Source organism: Lissotriton vulgaris, chromosome 10 (genome assembly GCF_964263255.1).
Source record: "Lissotriton vulgaris chromosome 10, aLisVul1.2, whole genome shotgun sequence".
In the NCBI taxonomy this organism is placed as follows: Eukaryota; Metazoa; Chordata; class Amphibia; order Caudata; family Salamandridae; genus Lissotriton; species Lissotriton vulgaris.
Window position 1 is genome coordinate 5,859,099 of NC_141698.1, and position 20,294 is coordinate 5,879,392.

The 20,294-nt window shown below is 50.6% G+C and overlaps 1 protein-coding gene across 1 annotated transcript in view; it reads right to left on the bottom strand.

Moving 5' to 3' along the window:
* HSD17B10 (hydroxysteroid 17-beta dehydrogenase 10) overlaps nt 1-20,294 on the bottom strand; it is a 31,720-nt gene that overhangs the window by 929 nt on the left and 10,497 nt on the right. The window lies entirely within an intron of this gene.

Consider the following 20,294-nt stretch of genomic DNA (forward strand, 5'->3'; position numbering starts at 1 on the left):
TAAGGTAACAGTCTAACAGCTTACTGCTTCTAAGGCTGCCTGAGAATTCAAGAAAAACAGAGACCGAGTGTACATTGCCTCGCATCTCTGAAACACTAGCTTTTGTAAATTAAAGTACGCAGAATACCGCTGACATTCTCATACATAGTCTGCCTTCCACAGTCACAAAGGAGGCCATACAAGATCCAAATATTCTCCAGTAAGAAAACACACAGCAAAATAATAAGCCCTAGATTTGAGGCCAGTTCTTATGATAAAGATGGCTGCTTTTTACAGAGAAAAACAAGTTCTTAGTATCACACCGAAACAAGCACTGACATAGCCAATAGGTCTCTCCTATGACACCAGGAGCAAACCTATGGCGAGGGCCATCTTGGACTGGGACGGCCAGCCGCTGCGAGGGCCATCTTGGAATGAGACGGCCAGCCGCTGCGAGGTCCATCTTGGAATGGGACGGCCAGCCGCTACGATGGCCATCTTGGAATAGGATGGCCAGCCGCTGCGAGGGCCATCTTGGAATGAGACGGCCAGCCGCTGCGAGGGCCATCTTGGAATAGGATGGCCAGCCGTTGCAAGGGCCATCTTGGAATGGTTTTTCATAGAGCAAAATAAAAACCATTCCAAGATGACTGTGGTGCATGAACACATGCAGCCGTCTTGAAATGGTTTAAAAACAATTAAATTGTGGCCGCCTATTGATACAGCAGCAGACTGTGGATGGATCTTGTGGGAGGCGAGCCGGCGCCGGGAAATAGCAATCTTTGTAAATAAAGCGACTGAGATTCAGGAAATGGGGAGGGGCACTGAGAGCAAGGACACAGACAGTGGAGAGAGAAAAGGAAAGAGTGTTTCATGCATTCCAATGGAAGGACACAACTCATCCAATCAAAAAACGGAATGAAACTGAATGCTCCTTGGACAAGACAAGCATAGGAATAAAGAAAGACACCTTGAAACCACAGCAGGGGACCAAGATGGACAAGAAATCCACTGAATGCAGAGAAACGAGCAGACCCCAAAAACCACCCGTAGCATACATTCGATGCAATCAGTCTACTGCAGACAGCGGATGCTGCCTGTAGGGGAGACCAAAAAAGCATATTTCGGTCCAGGACCTTATACTTTCCAAGAAGTCCTAGCAGTATTTGCACCTGACATGTGATGATGATGATGAGGATTTGCACACATGCGGGTGAAGACCCTTGGGTAGGATGCTTCATTTCAGCACGCACCGCACGACCCTGACAGGGTGCCACGTCCTGCTCTTGAAAGTAAAATCAAACATCACCAGAGGTTAGGTCATCCTCACTCCGCGTACATAGCGATACGTCTTAGAGAGATCTAATCTTTATAGTCACACCAGGTACTCGCTGCATGGTCTACATGGGTGGAAGAGGAAAACAGCTATAAAACAGAAAAATGTGTCGGAGTAGAGCTCTGGATCATGGGCTAGTGTGGGAGAAGTAAACTCCATTTTATACTGATCCGCAGAGAAAAGGGAATTTATAAAGATGTGTGCCTGCATGAGCAAGGGAGTGTGACTGCATCAGCGAGGAAAGTGATGTCAGTGGCAAAGGTAACAAGTCCTAAAGGAAAGAAAATGGCCTCAAATATTGGCTTGGTAGTACAAAAATATATATATATATATATATATATATATATATATATATATATATATATATATATATATATATATATATTTGGGGTGCAGAGAGGTCATCATCCCACTGGGCCCCAGTGCTAACAGCCAGTGCACTGCTGCCCCAGGTCTGCTTCATACAAGTTACACAAAGTTCTACAGCGAGCAGCTTTGAGAAGGCAGCGCAGCCACGTCATGAGGACAGGAGCGATCAAGACAGGGGAGTACCTGACAGATGGGCCATGTGAGCAGCTCCACTGCTGGTCTCTGTAGAACCTGGCACAGGTTGGCTCTGGCTTTCACTGTGAAGGTAGCACCGAAGGGAAGTGTGAGGAGCTCCCCAAGATGGGCAGCGTAAATAACTGGCACGGTGGGAAATGGACATGTTGGCTCCAGTAGGAGTGTAAGAACCAGGGGCAGATGGGCTGTGTGAAAAGCCGGCACGCCTGGCAGTCTGACATGCTGGTGCCAGTGGGCAGAGTGAGAAACTGGAAGTTAGAGGAAGGCGGAGACAATGTCACAATGTGAAGCGGACACTGAAGGGCAATGCAACAAGCTGCAGGGGGCGCTGTGTGAGATTCCAACAATGGTGGGTGGACCGCCAACCTGCCACAGGGAAGCAGGTGAGAAGCCTGAACCGCTTTGGGGACTTACAGACAATGTGCACTCAACCGGCACATAGCACAAAGTCTCCTTTCTCCTCCCTTAGACCACTCACATGTAGAGAAGCCATTCTGTCTGCCTCTTGGCAATCACAACATAAACAGTCTAGGTACCACAAGGAGTCCTGATCACAGCGGCAGCCGGGGCGGCCCGACTCCAGCTGCTCGATTCCAGCTGCTTCTGGGGCAGTAAAAGGACCATACTGGAGACCCTACATGGAAGGAGTAAGGTCTGCAGTGCAGATGTGTTGCAACACAATTTGTGAAATTGGCGAAAAAGGAAGTGGTCACAAAGAGTTGTCTAATTCGCATGTTTTTTGTTTTTCTTGTATTTGTTCATGTCCATCTTTCTACCAGACAAGCTGCTCATACTCTCTCTCTTACCGGTGGGGACATGTTACCTTTCTCTTTTAAGGTACAAGGCAATGCCAGGGGCATCGCTGGCAGTAGCGGGCAACCTTTGAGTGCATTGTGAGGATTGATAGTTAGGAGCAACTGGCTAGGTTACTGGTTGTAGAATAAGGCCAGAGGTTTGGCTCCAAATTCACCCATTACCAAACCGGTTTGATCCTGGGCCTATCAGTTCGTCTCACTGTGCTTTATTTCCTATATCTGCAAAGATTCAGAACACCTAAAGAGCAGCTCAACCCATACACGATGCACTATAAACAGTGCACTGTCACATACAGAGGCTGCCCCTGCGGTACCAGGGATACCCCCTTACAAACCCACTAGACAAGGACTCCCTGCCACAAACGGACCCTGGCGCCCCAGAGCCTGGAGATGAAGGCATTAACAACAAACTAAACCATAAGACCTTGAAAGAGGCTCAAGACGAAGCCTGCCTCATCCTGTCTTACATCACACATAGATTAGCAGCTATTAGAATGTCTGTAAGTAAAGCGGATAGGCGCTTCATGACGTCAATGAAGTGCTGTTTATAGAGGAGATGTATGGCACAGCCCTGCGCGTCACAGTCAGTCTGTGACTGACTTGTCCCACCATCTGAAGGAATGCCTGATCAAGGAGGATTGAGAGATTTCCGTCAGGGTAGGGGGGTGGGCATCTCAACCTCCGTATAGGACCTTTCAGACATCTGTACATTCCTTCTTTCCACAGCTGGAGTAGTGTTTTGCATTTCATTCACTTTGTCCTTAGGGCGAAGGTGACTGCCAGCAACACAGAGTGCACGCTCTCAGCTGATAATGCCGTAAAATGACAACATTTATATAAGATGTGCCTGTTTATTATAATATATTCCACTCAGAGCATTTGACTGATGTGTGTGAATCAATGGAAAACAAAAACTGAGAATCCTCAGTGGAGGAAACCAAATCATAGAGAAATACATTTTCAGGAAAGAAATTGCTATGGAAATAATGCAAATGCTACTTACCAGTATGCATCTGTTCTTGGCATGTAGGGCTGCTGACATTCATATCTGTGCATAGATCGCCGCCTAGTGTTGGGTCCGGATGATTGCACATTGTTGTCCTGGAAGAGTCTTCGAAGTATCACGAGATAGGTGGCTCCTCCCCTGGACTACAGTGCGCATGGGCATCGACTCCATCCCCAGATTGTTTTTAGCCATTGTGGCCGAGATGGAGTGAACTTTGTGAGTGATGACCATGGCATGAAATGCATGTAAACACTGCAGCTGCTACAGGCGCCGGGGAGGAGGGCGGGCGATATGAATGTCAGCAGCCCTACATGCCAAGAACAGATGCATACTGGTAAGTAGCATTTGCAGTTCGAGGCATGTGGGCTGCTGAATTCATATCTGTGCATAGAATACATAGCAGTCCCTCCATTAGCGGCGGCCGCCCGTGCCAGCTGCAGCAGTTTGGAAAAGTGTCTTGAGAACAGCCTGCCCTACAGCTGCCTGCTGTTTAGAGTGCACGTCTACACAGTAATGTTTTGTAAATGTATGTGTGGTAGACCATGTGGCTGCTCTACAAATGTCCTCTAAGGGAATGTTTCCAAGGAAGGCCATAGAGGCCCCCAACTTTCTGGTGGAGTGGGCTCTTGGTGGAATTGTAAGAGTGCGTTTAGCTTTTGCATAACAGCTCTGAATACATTTCACGATCCACCTGGCAATACCAGCCTTGGAAATGGCGTTACCTTTGTGGTGTGACGCAAAGGCAACGAAAAGCTGCTTAGTCTTCCTAAAATCCTTGGTCCTGTCAATGTAATACATTAGTGCCCTCTTGACGTCAAGGGTGTGGAGCATCCGCTCTGCCAGGGACTCAGGATTTTGGAAAAACACTGGCAACTCAATTGTTTGGTTTATGTGGAATTGAGACGCAACCTTGGGCAGAAATTTAGGGTTAGTGCGAAGCACTACCCTGTTAGCATGAACCTGGAAGAAAGGCTCCTGAATTGTGAGGGCCTGCAGCTCACTCACCCTCCGTAGCGATGTAATTGCTACTAGGAAAGCCACCTTCCAAGTCAAGAACTGAAGTTCGCAGGAATGTAGTGGCTCAAAGGGAGGACCCATCAGCCTTGTAAGAACCACATTGAGGTTCCATTCTGGAGCTGGAGGGGTCCGTGGTGGAATGACCCTTTTGAGTCCTTCCAGAAAAGCTTTGATAGCAGGCACCTTGAAAAGTGAAAGGTGCTGCCTATTTTGGAGGTATGCGGCCATCGCAGACAAGTGAATGCGGATGGAAGTATATGCCAAATTACGCTGGTACAGATGAAACAGGTAACAGATGATGTTCTGAATGGAAGCATCTAGTGGATTAATGTTGTGGTTTGCACAATAGATGACAAACCGCTTCCATTTGGCCGCATAACAGGCTCTAGTAGTGGGCTTTCTTGCCTCTCGAATGATGTCCATGCAATTCGGAGGAAGGTTAAGATAGCCAAACTCTAGGACTTCAGGAGCCAGATCGCCAGGTTGAGCTGTTGCGGATCTGGGTGCTGAATGTCGCCATGGCTCTGCGTCAGAAGGCTGGGTGTGAGGCGAAGCCTTTGATGCGGTACCACGGACAGTTCCAGAAACGTGGTGTACCATGGTTGGCGAGCCCACGTTGGAGCAACCAGGATGAGGGTCATCGAGTGTTGCCTGAGCTTGCGTGCCACCAGCGGTATCAGGGGTGCTGGGGGAAAAGCGTACGCAAATTTGCCTGACCAGTTCATCCATATCGCATTGCCCTGCGACTACGGGTGTGGGAACCTGGCGGCGAAGCTTTGGCATTTTGCGTTCTCCCTTGTGGCGAACAGGTCTATTTCTGGATGACCCCATGTCTGAAAGTACGTCTGGAGTACTGATGGGTGTATCTCCCACTCGTGCATCTGGTGGCTGTGCCTGCTGAGCAGGTCCGCCATCTGGTTGTCCTTGCCTGGGAGGTGTTCTGCCATGAGAAAGATGTTCCTCTGAATGGCCCACTTCCACATGCTCTGAGCCAGATGAGACAACTGTGGAGAGTGTGTCCCTCCCTGTTTCTGAATGTAGTACATGGCTGTCATGTTGTCCGTCCGGATCAACACGACCTTGTTGCACAGATGTACTTTGAACGCCTTTAAGGCCATGAAGATTGCCATCAGTTCTAGCACATTGATGTGCATCTTCCCCTGTTGCTGCGTCCATAGTCCCTGCACTGTGTAGTGGAGTACATGCGCTCCCCAACCCTGGAGAGAGGCGTCCGTCGTCAGGATAATCTGTGGAACAGGTTCTTGGAACGGTCGGCCCTTGCAAAGGTTTTGTGGATTCCACCAATGCAGAGAGTTGTATGCCCGACCGCTCACCAACACTAGGTCTTTCAATTGCCCATGAGCCTGAGTCCACTGACGTGCTAAGCACTCCTGAAGCGGGCGCATATGTAGTCTCGCGTGCGGGACAATGGAGATGCAGGAGGCCATCATGCCGATCAACTGCATGAACACTCTTGCTGGAAGTGAGTGTTGAGGTCTGAATTTTTGAATCAGCGATAGAATGCTGTTGATCCTCACTGAATTTGGCTGTGCTGTAGCCACCAGAGTGTTTATGGTCGCGCCCAAATACTGCTGTATGTGAGCGGGCTGGAGATGGGACTTTGGGTAATTCAGTGAGAATCCCAAATCGTGCAGAAGGTGAATGGTTTGGGACACGTGGTCGGCGCACTGTCTGTGCGACTTTGCTTGAATGAGCCAGTCGTCCAGATAGGGGTATACGTGAATGTTCTGACGTCTGAGATGCGCCGCCACTGTCGCTAGGCACTTTGTGAAGACCCTGGGCGCCGTGGTGACCCCAAAGGGCAGAACCTTGAACTGGTAGTGCTGGTTTTGAATGGTGAACCTTAAGATACTTTCTGTGTGAAGGATGCAGGGGAATGTGAAAGTATGCATCCTTGAGGTCCAGAGTTGCCAGGAAGTCCCCTTGCTGAAGCAGTGGGAGAACCTGTTGCAGAGTAAGCATATGAAAATGCTCTGACAGAATGTACATGTTGAGAGGTCTGAGGTCCAGGATGGGCCTGAGAGATCCGTCCTTCTTTGGGATTAGAAAGTACAGGGAGTAAACCCCTGTTCCCCTTTCCTGCAGTGGAACGAGCTCTATTGCCCCTTTTTGCAGCATGACCTGAACTTCTTGCTGCAACAAGTGCAAGTGCTCGCCAGGACATAGGACGGTTTTTTGGAGGTATGTTTGGTGGGATGGAAGTGAGTTCCAGACAATAACCGTACTGAATAAGAGATTTGACCCACCTGTCCGTGGTGATGGACCTCCACACGGGCAGGAACTGCTGGAGTCTCCCCCCCGACCGGTGTTGTTTGGTCGGGGGGCAGTGACAAGGCGTCACTGTTTGCTGGCGGTGGAGGACCTGGAGCTGTTATTTCCACGTCCTCTGCCCTTGACGTTGTTGCCACGGTATCCACCCCTACCCTTGTTGGTATATGAGGATTGGGTGTTAGTCTTATAGAATTGTGTGGATTGTGACGCTTGACCCCTTGAGGTGCCTCTGTTATTGGAGCGGCAAAAGGAACCACCCAGAAACTGCTGGGACTGAAGGGCACCCATAGATTTAGCGGTGTCAGTGTCCTTCTTCATCTTTTCAAGTGTGGCATCTACTTCAGGTCCAAACAGGTGGTCTGGATTTACTGTTTGGTTGAGGATGGTGGTCTGAATGTCTGGTTTAAAGCCTGATATTCTGAGCCATGCATGCCGGCGCAGCAGAACACTAGTATTTATCGCTCGCGAGGCGGTATCAGCCACATCTCGAGCACACTTGATGGAGGCATTGGTAATGAGTTTACCCTCCTGAATCAGCCTTTCCGCACCCTCCTTATACTGATCTGGCAAGTGCTGTAGAAGTGTTTCTAGGGTGTCATAGTGTGCCCTATCGTAGCGTGCAAGTAGCGCCTGCGTGTTTGATATGCGCCATATATTGGCTGCCTGCGCAGCAATACGTTTCCCTGATGCCTCAAACACCTTTGATTCTTTGTCAGGGGGAGGAGCATCACCCGTGGTCTGTGAATTGGCTCGTTTACGTGCGTTGGAGACAACCAAAGAGTCCAGTGACAACTGTCCCTTGATGTATGTTGGGTCAGTGGGCGCTGCCTTGTATTTCTTATCAATGCGAGGATTGATGACTCTTGCCCGGGTGGGCTCCTTGAAAACCTCTGGCGCATGCTTTAGCACACCTTTGAGCATTGGCAATGTCTTGACGGTCTTTTCAGCCACTGAGAAAGTGTCAAAAAGAAAATCGACATCCACTGGGTCGGCGTGGAGGTCGACATCATGGTTGGCCGCAGCTCTTTCAATTAAAGCGTTGAAGGCTGCAGAGTCCTCCGTTGGTGAAGTTTTTGCAGCAAAAAGTTGCGGCTCGTGTCCTGACTGAGGGTCCTCAGGGTCGCCTCCTGCAGACCATGGCTCATGGACATCCTCTGGGTCCGAGTATGCTGGATAATTATACTCGTCCTCCTCGTCTCCGTCACCCTCCCCAGCGTTAGAGTGAGTGGGTGAGAGGTCCAGACCCTGTGGAGATGTCGGCTCCATAGGGGCAGATGCACCGGCAGAGTCCAACTTCTTTTTAAGGGGAATATGGAAACGTTCCAACGCAGGCTCCGGGGTGATTTTCCTCTTGAGGAGAGAGAGCTTGCCTGTGTTGGCGTCGATGATGACCTCTCGACACTCCTCGTCTGCCAGTGGTTGATGCCGTGGCTTCGGCGCCACCAATGATGCCTTTGGCGTTGAAACCAGCTTTAAAGGCACCCCGGCCCCATGTTTCGGAGCGAAGGCCTTCGGCGCCGTTCTCTGCGGTAGCGTGAAGTGAATCGGCGTCTGCGCCTTAGCCGGCTTCTGTGGAGGCTTGTGCGGCACAGTGTCCTTTGGCTCGGTCGCCGCGGCCTCCTCCCGAATCCGCTGCAGGGACTCCGAGACCTTCTTGGTGAGGGATGGGGAGGGCCGGATCGGCTCGAGCGAGTCCTCCGAGTCCGGATTTGGGTCGGCGACCAAAGCAGCCGTCTTCGGAGCCGACGCGGCACCTCCCTTTGTTTTCTCGACTGGGATTGGTGCAGTCATAGACTTGGGGTCGTCCTGACGCTTCTTTGGGGCCTTCTTATGGTCATCGACCTTCTTGGCGTCGACGCGACTCTTTAGAGCGTCGACCAGCTTCGGCGTCGACGCCGCCGCGTCGGGCGTCTTAGCCTTAGGCTTCGGCACCGTGGTCTTCGGATCGGCCATTTTGGCGTGGCTCTTGAGCTCGACAGCCATTTTGGATTTCTTCGGCGCCGAGGTCTCCGGCGCCTTTGACCCAACCAGTGCGACTTGCACTTTCGGTTTCGATCCTGATGGTGTTGACCCCGATGGCTTCACTTTCGGTTTCTGGACCGGGAGTGGCGCATCACTAATGTCCGTGGCCGGGCCAGGAGGCGGGGCCGTGGGACGAGTATTGAGGTCTTGGGTAAGGCCCGAAGGCGATCCCTCGACCTGGGCCTTATGATGGGGTTTGACCCCGGAGTCAGTCTGAGGATGCTCCTCCTCTGAGCTATCCTCCACGGTGGCAATGGCCCCGTCGTCGTCCCCTACCTCCTCGACGACTTCCTCGAACTCTTAGTCTCCCGCGTCGTAGTCTTCCTCGCCCTCCGACGCCGGGTTAGAGTCCGAAACATTTAGGATGGTGTCGTCTTCAACATCCTCTTCAAAGAGGTTTGCTGGTGGGGGTGCCGAACTCTGGGCCTGCAGTCTTGCGGCCCGGCGTAGCTTGAGAGTCTTCTTCGACCGGAACTTGGAGCAGGCCATACACTTGGCCTCGTCGTGGTCCGGCGACAAGCACTTGTTGCACACTGGGTGCACGTCGATATGCGGGTACTTTGAGGCACACACTGGGCACCTCTTAAATGGACTTCGTTCCATGTTGAAGTAGTCTGGAGCGTCGTGTAGGCCCGTCCGCGCCGACAGCACGCGGAAGGGCAGCAGTTGATCGGAGCTAATGAATAACCAACCCGACCGATAACAATACCGACGCGAGATCCTAAAGACCTTTTGGTCTCAAGTAAGGAAAGTTAAACAACTATCGATTCCGACAGAGGGAACCGAAACACATCCGAACCCAATGGCGGAAAAAAACAATCTGGGGATGGAGTCGATGCCCATGCGCACTGTAGTCCAGGGGAGGAGCCACCTATCTCGTGATACTTCGAAGACTCTTCCAGGACAACAATGTGCAATCATCCGGACCCAACACTAGGCGGCGATCTATGCACAGATATGAATTCAGCAGCCCACATGCCTCGAACTTGAATTTTCGATTTTGTTTAAAAAAAAAAAAAAAAAACATTTTAAAGGAACAATCATTTTAAGGAAAAATCAAAATTTACAATAAACTTGGTTGGCGTTTAAGACTACTCTGGGGTTTTTGGGAGTCAAGAATTATTTGAGTTTGGGCATAGAAAGGGATTTTTGTAGGGTTCAAGGATGGGTAGAGTGTAAGGGTTTTGAGGGGTTTTAGGGTTTATGGATGGATGGAGCTTATGACTGGTAAGGGTTTTTAAGATTCAATTATGGGTAACGGCTTAGGTGGTTACCAATTTTCAGTGTTCGGGATGGGGTGGAGTTTAGGGTAGTGTTCAAAGATTTAGAGACCGGTGGAGTTTAGATGAAGAAAGGGATTTTATGGTTTAGGAATAGATATTTGGGGTGATGAGTTCATATGGGGTCATGTTTAAGGGCGGTGAGGGTTTTTAAGGTTCATGGGTGGGTGGAGTTAGGGGTAGTGAGTGATTTTACGGTTCAGGGATAGTGGATTATTGGGGTAGAAACGGCTTTTAGGCTTCAGGGAGGATTGTGGGTTAGGTGTGGTGAGGAGTTTTAGGGGGCAGGGAGTGATGGTGTTTTGGGTTTGTGAGGGGTCAGCGATGGATGGTGTTTACAGGTGGTGAGTGCTCAGCGAATTAAAAGCATCCACAGTAGTTTGACAATGTAAAAGAAATAAATATGAACTAATGTCCCTTGAAGTAAAGCACAGAAAGAAATATCTCCCATAAAAATGTTTCTGAAAGTAAGACCTGTAACCCTTGCATTTACACTTAAAAAATAAGTGCCAAAAAGCCAAACAGACATTCTACGAATTGGTTTCTATCAAAAAGGTAAATGCCATTCATTCTGAAAGTGTTCAATATACAGTTTAGATCAAATGGTTTCTCAGTAATGGTATAGTTTTGCTATGAAATTACATACAACCGGGAGCGGAGCTAGCCAGCCACAGAGATGGCCGCCTGAACCGTTGGCTCATGATCCATTCATTAATCCTATAGGTAACGGTGCCCTCCGAGAAAAGAAAAGCCCCCTTGCTGCTCCGGAACGTGTGGTGCACACACAGGACCGAAATCGCCCAGATCCGAGAGCCAGAACCGCTGTTTGGAGACACCTCGGTGAACGGCGCCTGAGGAGGTGCCGCGGCCTCGAGGTTCGGCCCTACCCCGGAGGTGTGCGGACGCAGTGAGTGCACCGGACGACAGCTTATCACTGAGCCCTGAAGTGCCGCCGCACGGAGAACAGCGGCGCTGCGGGCGGGAGAGCGACGGAGTGAAGAGAGACCGAGCGGGGGGAGACGCCCTGCTTCGGGGCACTGCTGCGGCGACGGCGCTTTACTCGAGCGCCCGGCTTTGCCTGCGCTGCTGGGCCCAACATCTCCTCGAGGCCTGCGATGCCGGCCGACGGAGCGGACCGCCCGCTGCATGGACAGTGAGACCCCAGGTAAAGCCTGGAAGGAGAGAGGCTGGGGCTGCAGCCGGGAGGGCTGATATACCTCCCTCTGCTCAGCCACGATGGTGTAATGAGGCCGAGGAGTGTGGCCTAGAAGGAACGCAGACGGAGTGCGGTGCGACCACGCAGGGGGCTGAACCCACACCTTCCCCCCCTCTCCCTATGCCACTGGACTGGGGAGCTACCATAATTATTCAGTGCGGACGCCGGCGGACTCGGAGCATAAACAACTAGGCAAGGTGCTGCAAATTCTCCAGGACAAGGCTGAGCACCTGAAATCGAGGTCTTGTAGATGCAACATACGCATCACGGGCCTGCCGGAAAGCACCCCGACTGGCAACATGGAACTGTTCGTGGAGTCTCTCTTGAAGAAGGGGTTAGGTGAGACTGCATTTTCAGGGATGTTTGTCGTAGAAAGAGCACACCGCACTCTGGGCCAGAGACCCAAGCCAGGGCCCCCGCCCCATTGGGGCCAAGCTTCTGAATTACAGAGACTGTGACATCGCTCTGAAGCTGGCTCGAGAGAAACAACCACTACATTACGAAGGGAGCACGCTTTCCTTGTTTCCGGACTTCACGGCCAGAGTGCAGGAGGCACGACTCCAATTTGTCCCGATGAAGCGACAACTAAGAGATCTTGGTGTTGATTATGCAATGCTCTATCCTGCAAAGCTGCAGGTCAACAGACAGGGGAGATCCACGATTTTTACGGACCCAAGAGCACTGCAGTAAGCTATGAAGGACTTGCGCAGAGAACGGCAACGCCCCGCGAGCGACGGGCTTTCCTCGGAGGCCTTGGGTGGGCCCATGGACGAACAGAACTGACTTGGCAAACCGCTACTGAATGTACTGTTAGTCCACTGTGGAACTGGAAAGGCGTGAACTTCTACATATGGACACAGACACAGCTGCATCGCGGCTGGACTGAAGCTCTGCTGCAATGATGTACTGTCATGGGTTGCTGTGAGGCTGCAGGCTAACAGTGAGTCCAGAATGATGTAGGGACGGGGTGTGCTTTTCTTGCGGGGGATACGTTTGTGTGTTTGACATGACTGTTTTATGCCCCCTACTGCACTGAGCAAAAGTTGCATGTGACCCTGATGCTGCTATGCGGTGGAATAACAGTATTGAATGGGAAATGCACGTGTTTACCTTCTATATCACACGTGATGGATAGGGGCATGCAGATAGCTGTGGCAGCTGTAGAGAGAGGGGGGGAATCCTAATCGCCATCAGGTGAACACCGGACATTTAAGAGGGCACTGCTTGCCACTTGACACTATTTCTGCCTGGGCGGGGGGCGGGGAGGAGCGGGGCGGCGAGTTTCCAGACCGGTTATTTCCATAGTCTAATTGTGAGCAGGCTACCTACGCCCCTGTGTGTGGTACACTTCACCCGCCTTGCCTTCTACGTTGAGGGCATTTTTCTTTATTGTTTTGCTTTGTTGATTACATTTGGTTTTGGTATTAGGGATGCAGGTAGCAGGGTGGGGGGGGGGGTTGTGAGAGGACTTAGCAATAACCTGGGAGGGGAGAGTTGGGGGAGGCGGGGAGCTGGGGCGAGGCCATGTTGGGGTTGGGCAAGCGTGGGTGGGGGGATGGGCAGAACCACACGACTATTGTTGTTGAAAATGAAAGAATGCTCTATTGTTGAAAGTTTGACATTGAACTTTATTGGCAGATATGTGGACAGATGTGCGCGTTGCTTATTGGCAAATGGGAAAACACCAGTTAACACAAACTTACTTCGTCCCCTGCAATGACGCAACACTTGCTCGACAATGACGTGAGCTCGCTGCTCACCTCACCCCCCACCATGACACATCCACAGCAGGATAACAACACTATTACACTACTGACTTAGAACGATAGAGGTCTAAATGACCACAGGAAGGTCAGGCGTGTACTTCAGTACCTCTTGAGACACGCAATTGACATTGCACTGCTTCAAGAGACCCACCTAAGACCGGACAGTCCGACACTACACTATAGGGGGCTGCATAATCGCATACATGCTGCTGGCTTCACCTCGAGCGCCAGAGGAGTGCTGACTTGGGTGACCCCGAGGTCCCCTCTGACACTTACGCCAGTAGAATCGGATGTTGAAGGACGCTATGTGATCACAAAATGTACCAGAAAGGGCATGACATTCCACATTTTCAACTCATATGGTCCTAACTTTGACTGCCCCTCTTTTTATTTAACACTGGGCAGCAAAATTAGGGGTTTGGGCGAGGGACAGGTTCTGTGGGGCGGTGATTTTAACATGACTCAGCAGGCGGCTCTTGATCAGTCGGATGGACCTAGCAGACTCCCTTCGGCCTCATCTTGCGTCCTGGATGCTGAGATGACCCGATTGGGATTACTGGACGTTTGGAGGACTCAACACCCAGAGCAAGGGGGGTTTACACACTACTCATCACAATATGACATTCATACCCATATTGATTACTGGCTCCTCTCCTCGCCCCTCCTCCCCATGGTACAGTCGTGTGTGACGCTCCCCCACACTTACTCGGACCACTCCCAAGTACTAGTCACCCTCCGAGCCCTGTCGCCCCCCCCATTTTCCTGGTGCCTCCCTCCATACGCACTGCTGGATGACGTTTTCCGGGAAGAGCTTGCGACCGTCATAAAGGAATTCTTCGACAGAAATGTGGGCACGGTGGACTCTTTCCAGACTGTGTGGGAGACCTTTAAGGTGTACCTACGTGGCATCGCTATCTCCAAACATGCAGGTGTCCTGTTTTCGGGAATATTACGCTGCTCTCTATGCCTCTAGAGGACCGGTCTCGGAGGATCGTATACTGGATTATCTAACACATATTCAATTACCCTGGCTCACTAACACTCACTGTGAGTTCCTGGTGCGTCCATTCAAGAGGGAGGAGATTGTCTGGGCGTTGTCCTCCATGAGGTCGGGTAGTGCTCCGGGAAGCGACAGTTTCCCAGCCTCCTTTTATAAGACGTTCTCTGACCTGTTGATCCCCAGATTACTAATGCTTGTTGAGCAGATGGCGGAGGAAGGAGAGATGCCCCAGACGATACGGGAAGCAATTATCATAGCTATCCTTAAGCCTGGCAAGCCTCCGGATGACTGCGACTCCTATCGGCCGCTGTCACTCATTAACGTGGACGCGAAGATATTCGCAAAAATCATTGCAAATCGTATCAGTCCACTGATCCCAGCGCTTGTGGCCCCCGAACTGGCAGGATTTTTCCCCAACCGCACTTTGACCTATAATCTACTCACTGTGTTTGCAGCATTCCAACATACACAACAGGAAGTGCGGCGGTAGCGGTCTTCCTGGATATGGAAAAGGCTTTTGATTCTGTAGAGTGCCCTTTTCTACGCGCAGTATTACAGCGAATGGGAGTCGGGGATCTTTTTATACAACTGCTAAACACGCTCTATGCTTCCCCAACAGCACGTGTCCATATAGGAGCGCTAACGTCTGAACCTTTTATTATTGGACGCGGCACCAGACAGGGCTGTCCCCTCTCCCCCCTTATAAATGCCCTAGTAGCGGAGCCACTTGCATGCGCATTGCAGGAGTACCACGGTCATCGCGGTATCCGATTCCCAGGGTACAATCTGATAGTGTCCACGTATGCGGACGATACCCTGCTCTATGTGCGAGATCCGGAGACCAACCTCTTGAGGGTGCTGAGAGAAGTGGTCCTGTTCAGCTCGCTTTCTGGAATACATGTGAACTGGAGCAAAACTATAATGTTCCCGCTCACCCCAGCCACAGGGAGAGTTGACTCGGATTACCCTATACAGTGGACCACTGATTCGGTCCGCTACCTGGGTATACGGCTACACATGGACGTGGAGGTGGTATTAAGGGAGAATTACGGAGTGGCTGTCTCCAAACTGGAGGACAATGTGACTAAATGGATTGACCTTTCCCTCTCCCTATTAGGCTGCATATCGTTGCTGAAAATGATAGTTCTCCCCAGTTTCTGTTTTCGTTTTAGCAACATCCCTATAGTGTTATCGAGTGCGTTCTTTCAACAATTACATACTCTGGTATTGTGACTGGTCTGGGCTGGTAGGCAACCCAGAGTGGCATGGGATATCTTATACGACCTTATGAGGATGGGGGCCTGCAAGTCCCAGACTTGGAATTATACTACCGCGCCGCCCAGGGTGCACATGCGTATGGCTGGATGCATGGCCCAGCTAACGCCCCACACATATGTATTGAATGAATAGTTGCCGATCTGACTCCGCTACCGGCGCTTATGGCCCAACCCAGAGATCGAAGAACGGGCCTCTTGCACTCGCTAAACGCTGTTACGCATGCCTGGCACCATCTTATGGATGCACAGGCTTGCTCACTACTGTATGCCCCGGGGGCGAAGCTGGAATGGTGTTCATGGCTTGGCCCATGCAGACACAGGGGCGTCCTGTCAACGCCTGCAAAGTTGAACCTAACCACCATGGAAGATCTATTCCTTAACGGCACGGCTCGTACTTGGGAGGAAATAGACCTAGGTGATGGACTGAATGCTCCACCTCTCGCTCGCTTCCAGTTTCACAGGGTGAGACTCGCTCTCAGGGACTTGTTAGGGGAGGATATGGCAGAACCTCAACCGGTACTGGCGTATAACTATATAGTTTCGGCTAAGACTCTGGCTCATTTAATATCGCGACTATCGCGACACCCTAGCGGAAAAAACAGCACATTATGCTAAACCACGATTAGCGTGGCAGATGGACTTAGAAATTGACCTCCCCGAGGACAAGTGGAGATACTGTTGGGCCAACTTCAAGAGGGTATCCCGGGGACACATACTCAGATTTAGAGACGGGGAGCGAGCGTGAGCACCCGTCACAGCGCACTGGGGAGGAGACGCTAGGTTAAAGATACTGGACGGAGATATGGCTGCGGGCAACGGTAAGGAAGGGAGGTACACTGATGACACTCACGATGCCTTCACTGAGGAGGTGGAATGTGTAGGGTTTGAAGCGTCTGTTTGGAACAGGAATACTGCTATTGCTATGAGTCGTTATGTTATTGATCTATTTTTGTAATACAAGTGTCAACATTTTTGCCATCTGATTGTACATTTTTGAAATGTCAATAAAAAAATTACATACAATCGTTTGCACGTTTTGTGTTTGTTGAACAAGTCTAACCTGGGTGGAATCAATATGTATAGTTTAACAGACGGATAAACAAACCGCTGTCCAGTGTCAGCCGGATTTTTTAAACAACGGCGTACAGATGCCGCCAGCACAAGTTCATGTTTCATCTAAGACCTTCAATTGACAGGAGTTGAGAAACATGTTAACAGACATGCAGCCAGGAGGAAGGTCGAGGTTTTGAAATAAGACATGATCCTTCGCCTGCCCCGTCGAGTCCCAGGGTAAAAGGCATGGTGCCAGAACTCCTATCAGCGCTTCCCTCCTGTGGCAGTCAAATGAAAAGTAGGAGTCAGTAAGAGACGAAGATAGTGCTCTCGACTTCCGCACAGCCTCTTGGCACTTTTCACTTTGACAAGTCTAGATGATGACTTGAAAGAGGTAAACCTTCAGCTTACACCAAAAATAGGAACTCTTTGACTGAGATTTCACGTCATTTTTCAATTACATAGTGGAGTTCGCCAATGGGCCCTTCGGCGTTGGGACTCAAAGAATTAAGAAAACCCCAGGAGCCATTCCACAGTTCAATGAGAAAGTCCATGTACAGTGTTACCATGTTATCTGTGGCCCTCATGGCTCGGCAAACTGTGCTCCAGACCACCTCAGCTGGACAGAGGCTTTCCACAAGGTGTCTTTTCAAGAACTGAGAGAAGAGGCAATGTAGGAAGCTAACTCTCCAAATTGTGTGCTAAAAAGAAGCACACTGTGCAGAGTCCAATTGGCTTACAGCAGCTAAAGTGGATAATACGAACGCTCTATTTTGTAGTAGTGTGGGCGAGCAATTAGGCTTATCAGAGAGTAGTGCTACGCATTTGTTGCACTCACAGAGGCAATAAATGAGACACATACTCAAAGGATAATTCCGAGACCAATTTAGAAAAATAACACTTTTTATATATATACATATATTTTCAAACCAGAACTACGTTCAAAGGCGAGTACTGGATTTCTTATGAATTTCACAAAGTTAGCAAATAGTTCAAAGTCGTGCACATTTACTTAACATACATTCTAATGGGAGGAAAAAGCAGGTAGGTAAGCACAGACCGCTTCAGGCTTCATCTTCCGGGTTTGGAGTAGCAGGAGGCCAAGGTCCAATTTTCTACCAACAGTTCGTCAGGTGTGTCTCGAAATTCCGCCACGGGCAGGGTGCTGGTGGAGTTGGTATCTGGTGTACTACTGTGTAGGGGTGCCTGCTGTAGACAGGCTGTACAAGGGGACTTACTGGCAAGTCAGAGAGCTCCTAAATCGGGGCGGAGGTCACAAGGGCCATTAGAGACACAGGAGCACAGCCCGTTCGTCGTTACCCAGGCAGAGCTGGCTGGGTGCAGAGTAGGTTTGTTGGCTGGACATGATGCGTAAAGGTGCTCCACACGATCAGGATTCAATAGCTGGCAGGGGCAGATTCGGGACTGCTGGGCCACTCACAAAGTGGGTCTCAGAGGTTCTGATGTCCCTCAGCAGCTGTTGGGCTCTGGTACAGTTGAAATCCTGACTGGACTCGGAGGTTGTTTTTTGTTGCAGGGCATCCGGTGCCCCGAGGAATGGTGTTGAACAGCTCTGGTAGGTCCGGTTGTTGCCAAACTTGGTGGGAAACAGATCTGGCCTCCCAGAGCACAGGTACCTCTTCCTGGTCAGTTGCTGCGCCGGTCGGGCTTGGGAGCTGCATGTCGGTGGACCGGACACTGCGATCTTGGTGCCTGTAGACGAGTAGCACTTCTACTCAGAGGGAGTTCTTGGCAATATGCGGCGGGTAGGTGGTCCTCTGGGATTCTTAGAGGCCCCACAGTGGCAGGACAAGACAGTTCACCTTGACTGTCGAGTCTGGAAGTGGCAGGCAGGGTTTTGCGCCAAAAGCCGCAGCAGGTGCTCCTTGCTCTGGTTCAGCAGCTCTTCTTTGTGCTCTTCATCTTTAGGTCCATCAAATCTACAGTTCTGGGTCGAGGGGTCCCTCCTAAATACTCCGGTTAGGGGCCTTAAAGGAGAGAACCAGGTAGTAGTCAAGATGCTAGCTACCTTAAAGGCGACTACACCCTATATACAACCACTTCCTGGGGGAAGTGGGCTTAACCCTGACAGGCTAATTCTCTACAAACAAATATGGTGGAATCTAAAAAGTGGGGTCCACTCCTCCTAATCTTACTAATGGGGGTTGGCATCTTCCACTAGCTGGAGGCCTGGGTTGCATATCAAAGGTGGCATGGCCTTTGAAGCTTGCTACCCTGTAAGGCAATTCCTGCTTGGATCGAGGTGTGACCACCTCCGCCCAGAGCAGGCTTTGTTCCCAGCTTCTGAGAGCGAAGGCTCTGACCCCAGGAGGCCAGAAATATGTCTAGTGATGGCAGGCTGGCTGAGACCAGTCAGCACCCACACTGGTAGGCGGTAGGTTTTCAGGGCGCACCTCCAAGGTGTCTCTGGGTGCATGTATTAATAAATCAGTGTGGGTTTATGAAGATGAGATGTTTGGTACCAAACATCTTGGGGTACAGTGAAGCCATCATGGAGCTGGGGGAACTCGTAACGATGACTGTGCAGTCCCGGGACTTTTTATGGCTTCCCCGTGGACTTACAATGTCTAAGAATGGACTTCGATAGTGCACGTCATATCTGCTCAGGCAGATATGTCCACACATGGGCATAGTGCACCCTGCCTTCGGCCTGTAAAGCCAGCTGTAGGGGTGGCTCAACTATATCTCATGCAGTGTCTGCAGGTATGGCACACAGATGTGTGCCATGCTGACTCTGGTTTTGTCTGCACCAAGGCATGCAGCCTGCAATGGCAGCATGAATGATCTTGGTGAGGGTCCCTAGGGTGGCACAATTTGTGCTGCAGCCCTAGGGGGTCCTATTCAGCCACCAAACCCTAGGTACCATTTAATAAGGACTTACAAGGGGGCTGAAATTGTGCCAATTGTTGAACAGTTTTTAAGGAAAGAAAACTGGGGCTTGGAGCCTGGTTTACAGCAACCCAGTACACATCAGTCAAAGGTACATCAAATTCGAGGCACAAAGGTGTGTGTGTGTGTGGGGGGGGGGGGGGAGCAACAAGTACCCAGCTTCCAAGAGGCATCCTTTAGACAAGAGTTGGAAAAGCGCCCCCAGTGCAGGGAGGGCGCATGACTTCAGAGGCTGCATCAGTCGTGAGGCATGTTTGACGAGCTCCTTCCTGCATGGAGGGAGGTGCTGCACCGAGCTTCAGGTTTTGTTTAGCAGCTTTACTGTATTTTTTTTAACAGTTCTAAAGAACCAATTTGGATATGCCGGGCACTTGCAAAACTAGAGTAAAATGGAACGAGGAAAAAACCAGGGTGCAGGACGGGCAGTGGCAGGAATGGACAACTCGCCAAATAGGAATGCGGGAGATGTGCACCCCTGTGGAGTGCTGAATGAAAAATAAAGAGTCCCCTCAAGGCAGCAGTAGAAGGATACAACTCATCAATTAGAAGCAACACACTTTAGCAATGTTCCAGGGGCGGGACGAACAAGAATCGGGAGCAAAGCCATTTCGTCGGAAACAGAAAACTGAGCTAGACAAGTATACCAGCCAATCATGAGGAAGGGGGTTGCCCCAGAGACCACTATCTATCGTACTGTCTTTGACAACAGCCAGGTAAAGCTGTCTATATGCAAGAACTTAAGAGGGGCGATCTCTTAGGCA